The following is a 5492-nucleotide window of genomic DNA, read 5'->3' as shown; positions in this document are numbered from 1 at the left end:
CTTACAATGTGAATTTGGGATGCCCTTTCGGGAATGGCTACTTGGTGGCACTGTGGCATGTGTGGCTTTAAAACAAAAAGTGTCTAAACTTAAAGACACTCCCGTCCCCTGCACACCTTACAAGCTGAAATAAATCAGTCAAATTTCATAACATTTGCACTTTTATATATAGAAAGAATTGTCAATTTAGAACATAGGTAACAAAATATCTTCATAAAAGTACAGAAAAAAGCTATCAACTGACTTCCAATATGGCCAGCATGAAAAACAAATCAAACCAGACAAAGAAATAAGCTCCCAATTTTTAACTGCAGCTTCAAGCTCTACGCGTTTCGGGGACTATCCCCTTCTTCAGGAGCAAAAATATCTGCAAGTATAGATATATATACAATTAGAGGACATCTCACATATCATTAAAAGTTTGGAAAAACTAAACACATTAAATAAAGAAAATACATTAAATAATTATGTACACATAAATCGAACCACAATTCTACATAGCATACACAAGTGGTTGTATATTCACAGTGGTACAACTGGTATGGCTCCAAATGTAAATCTCAAAATGCATTAAAGCCTAAAACACTTATTCGTATGTACCTCACAGTGGGAATGTTGTCAAAGAAAATAAGAGTCTGTCTGTGCATCTGTCTGTGCACGACGTACACATAACCAGGATCCCTGCGAATACTCCTGCCGTCCTCAACAAGTGAAATGTGATTGCCGAACTCTGGAATACCAAAGTATATCTATCAGCTCCAATTACACGTAATTAAATCACCAAACCTTAATGACTAAACAACTAGTTCAAAAAACACCTATTACTCATTGGCAACTAATCTGTGCAGCTCAACGATCACCAAAATCCACAACCTTGTGCCACCACCTCATCTTTGTGCCAACACATCAACTTAACACAGAAAGTTAAAAAGCCCAAATCCTCAAAGAAAACCCAAAATTTAAAATGTGCAACTCTTCCAACATATATTATTTACCTAAGGCAAATCAATAGCCAATCCAATCCAAATTCAGGACTTCCAGTACTCCGCATCCAATGTAAAGCATCCTGCTGATTATAGATATGTATAATGCAACTAAAAAACAAACACAAAATATACCATTTACAAACTAACACCACCTTTCCAATACAAACATAAATAAATATAAACACATCCACACAGCTTAAACTTACTTCCAGAAGCGCACCTCTTCACCTCAGATTCAACGGCTCCTCTCCAATTTACACGTAACAGATCCCAACCCACAACACACTTCCTGGCTCATTTTATACTGTTTCCTGGTAGTCACATGATAAAGTCACGTGACCCGCCGGCACTGAATACTAAAAGAATGCACAAAACTCCCTGCAACCTGCCAAATACAAAGCTAATGCTAACTAAGCACACAGGTACTGAGTGAGTAAATCAAACAAAATAAAAAAGACACCAAAGATAAATGTGTGTGTAGTTAAAAAGGAGATAGACATAGAAGAAAGACTGCATTTTTGAAAAAATAAAAAAATAATAAATAAGTGCCTTAAAACTATTGCTGTCCATCAACCATACTTAACTACGCGGCAAATTCAGAAATAACCAAGTAAACTAGTTATGTACTAAAGATAAATGTGTATGTATTTAAAAAGAAGATAGACATAGAAGAAAGACTACATTTTTGAAAAAATTGAAAAAATAATGAATAAGTGCCTTAAAACAATTGCTGTCCATCAACCATACCTAACTACGCAGCAAGTTCAGAAATAACCAAGTAAACTAGTTATGTACTAATTACCCAAACCCAATAACTTTGCCAGTGCATTAAGCGGAATATTAAATTGACTGGATTCTAGGAAGGGGGTGTAGGCAAATTGTAATGGGCATGGCCTAAACGAGGGCCAGAGGCCAAAGTACAGAAACGTTGCACTGGTGTAATTGGACATTTACATAGTATTCGCACTAGTGAATAGTTTGCCCTGGTGCACAAATGCACTGCAAATGTATCTTCTTTCGCTCTAGGGTAATTTTTGCCCTGATGCCTATACCATGCCTTGCACTTGTCATGGGGCAAAGGGTTTCTAATATGTCCTAGTGTCTTTAGAAATAGGACAAATGTTGCCCTAGTGCTAATACCATGCAAATGCTCCCTTGCACCGCTGCACATTTTCTGTAATCTAGCTCCAGGTGGCTTTTTGGCAAGGGCCATCTGCCCCAAACAAACAATACATCATGAGGCCCAGAAAACATGCATTTTGGATAACTCAGCACTGTATCCGGTTGTCTTGTTTGCATTATGTAAATACAACTCCCTCTGGTTCAGTTTCTGTATAAACCTCTTTATATTAATTAAAAAAAATACCTTTCTCACTCAGCATATAACTAATTTAATCAGTGATTAAATCAAAACAATTGTGTTAATAAATAACCCAGGTCCCGAGTTAATAGCTCTTCTTAAGAGCTCATTCAAATTTTCAGCTCCTCTGCTGTCTGCCTGTCCCACAAAAATCCATAACTGTGAACCCACTTAGTAAGAGCTGATAGTATGTACATATTCCCTTGGGATGTACCTGTCTTCTCAAACTAAAAGCGGTGTCACTTTAAAAGTGATTTTGTAGTGTGTATGCTTTGTAAATAATGAATTTCAAGGTGGGGTTCAAGTTATTCACCCTCAGTGATAAACCAAGAGAAATTACCTATCCGAGTTTGCATTAGGAAGCATCACCATTATAATATATACACCTTACAGCTGCCTGGGGTAGCAGCACTACGAGTTCCCATTCATTTTTCGCTGATCTTGAAATCACCCATGAGAGCAAAAGGGAAGAAGGACAAATAGCACCAATGTAAGCTACTTGCATAACATCAAATATACTTAGACGAGGTAATTGGCAAATGAAATATGGTCAAGCTCATAGAGGAAGTTAATCAGTACCACTTACAAATGTAATACCAGGTTGTGTAAGATATATATGTTAGAAATATCAAAAGAGGTTCAAGGGAGGTAGTTGGAAGCTGCTTATGGCTCAGTGATGCTCAAAAAGTTCCTTACCCATGACTTGTCAAACAATACTGCATATTCTACGTCCAGATACAGGAAAAGCTTTGGCAGGGTCTGTGAAGCTGTGCACCATGTCTGGTATTATGGAAACAATATACATAAAACCCCCAATACAGCTTCCTTTCTTCACGTTCTGAGTTTGTTTATGGGATCACTCTGACACTATTACCAATGCCTATCCCACATTACTTTGGGTAGACCACCGTGGATTTTTACAAAAAAGACATATTTTATTGTTTATAAAACACAATGCAATTAATACATCAATCATTAAAAACGAATATATTCAGGATTCAACCTAACCAAATACAATGTATCTAAAATACATACGTGAACTAGCAATATCTTATACTGGTGTCCAAACGTGACCCGAGAGAACCGAACAAAAGTTGGTTTCTCTTTTGTCACCATGCACAAACAGTAATTCAATTATATCTGTTTTCAAGTTATACATTGAGCCTTCCCCTCTTCCTAATGGGGGAGAAAACAGTGTGCACACTGTTTTTGGTGTTTGGTGAAGAAAGGAAACTGTATTGGGGGTTTTGTGTATATTGTCTCGATTTGTCCTCACCCATACAGCCCCTAAAAAGAGGACACTGCAGCTCTTGTATAGCTGATGGTATTATGGAAAGTCAATTGTGTATGTCACTCTTGGTACTTGAAAAGGGGTGGGGGTTCATGCAAATATTACAACAATGTCACTGTTCAAAAAGGATATGTCTTGAGGAACAAGGTGGAAAAGTGATGCAAAATTCACCACAGTCCACAAAAAGTGGTCCGGGGGATCAGCGCCTCTCAGCAGTACTTTATTCATGTCTTAGGTGCCTCAACAGCATTGGGCTGTGCTTCTTGGTGCTTTAACTGAGGCAAAGCAAAGCTGATGTTGAGATGGTTGGAGTCAATGCAATTCCACTTTCAGTCAGTGTTGAGTTTGTTCAATGGCACAGGCTCCTGAAGTCTCAAGAAGGCAAGACAATGTCTTCCAATGGTTCGAGTAGGAGTTGAGTCAGCGACAATACAGTGGCTTCTGTTGCAACTCAGGATCACAACAGTGAGTTTTCTGGCTTCCATTAGGTCAAGCCGGTGCTTGAGTCAGTTAGTCCCACGAGTGTTCAGCGCGTTGGTTGGTTTGCTCAAACCAGAGTCTACATTTTCTTAGAGGGCCAAAAGCAACATCATGGATCCTTTGTCAGCGTAAAGGCATTTAGCATTGCTCTAAGGTACCATGGGAGATGAAAACAGACAGGCAGCTTCTTCTTGGCTTCTGGATCTTGGAAGTCCCACTCCAGTTGCTAAATGCAAAGGTGAGTCCTTCTTGCTCCTCAATACCGGCTCAGTGAGCTTGGCTGGCACCTACTGGGATTTCATTCACCTGCAGTCAGGATCATAATTTCAGTGCAGCCAGTAATTGAGGTTTTGGTCCACAGCAGTTCTCCACCACTATTCCCAGTTAATAGTAAAGGGAAAGAGCTCTCATCTGCCTTGGACACATTCAGACACCTTCTGCTTTCAGATTCAGAGGAATCAATCTGGATTGGACTGCACTCATAACAGAGTTTCTGACTTGTATTCCTCTTCTTCCTGGTGCAAAAGATGAAGCAAAGAAGATGTAGGAGAACCCTTCCTTATAAAATGAAACTGTTACAGAGGACTGGCACAAGGAACGTCTGCTGTAATAGTTCTAATCCCTTTTGTGGTAATGAGTGACCCATGCCTTCCTGCCTTGTCCTGCAGGAAGTGGAAGGGACAGGAAGGATGAGAGCTCTGATAGAAAATCAAAATGATGGTATACCTTATTTATTTATTTATTCATTCATTTTATTACTTATCTAGCACCAACAGAAACAAGCCTGGAGGCATCAGGGCACTCACATGAAGAAAGACATACACACAGAAAACATAAATATAGCTGTCCAAGTCTAGAAAATCACGAAATATGCAAACGCAAAACAATTCACAAATGCTGATCCAGTCTCAAGCAAATAAATGGGTGTTCAATACCCATTTAAAGAGAGTCAGCGACTTACACTTCCTAAGATCTAGAGGCCAGGCATTCCAGAGTTTGGGTGCTACACAGCGAATGTGCCCTGCCCAAACATAGTCACTTTCAGCAACAGACAAAAGATTAGTATTATTAGATCTCAAGGTTCTGCAACTGAGTAAACATGAGAGCCTTTCTGATTGATATGCTGGGTTAATGTCAAATAAGCTCAAAAACAGGGCACCTGGCAAGGCCCTGATTTACCCAGGTGGGTACACATTTATATAATGACAAATACTCAGGGTGACAGAAACCACACAGTTTCACAGTTGAAAACATGTATAAAGAGCCATTATTCTTGATTGTTATATGGATCAACAGAGTATTGGACCCATGCTTTTAATGCACATAAGTAAATCAAAGAGTAATAGTACCAACAGGGACACTTTGATATATGCAA

The 5492-nt window shown here is 39.0% G+C and overlaps 1 long non-coding RNA gene across 1 annotated transcript; it reads right to left on the bottom strand.

Annotated features, from left to right (window-relative positions):
• Window positions 1–602: 602 nt before the first annotated feature.
• On the bottom strand, window positions 603–1366 carry LOC138579567 (uncharacterized). The gene is made up of 3 exons (XR_011304076.1): window positions 1193–1366; window positions 996–1094; window positions 603–730 (listed from the first exon to the last, which is right to left on the bottom strand). It is a non-coding gene; the product is annotated as an uncharacterized lncRNA (long non-coding RNA).
• Between the last annotated feature and the right edge of the window lie 4126 nt (window positions 1367–5492).

This window comes from Ambystoma mexicanum, chromosome 3p (assembly GCF_040938575.1).
Source record: "Ambystoma mexicanum isolate Mex_15411 chromosome 3p, UKY_AmexF1_1, whole genome shotgun sequence".
In the NCBI taxonomy this organism is placed as follows: domain Eukaryota; kingdom Metazoa; phylum Chordata; class Amphibia; order Caudata; family Ambystomatidae; genus Ambystoma; species Ambystoma mexicanum.
This window is presented reverse-complemented; position numbering and strand designations above follow the sequence as displayed.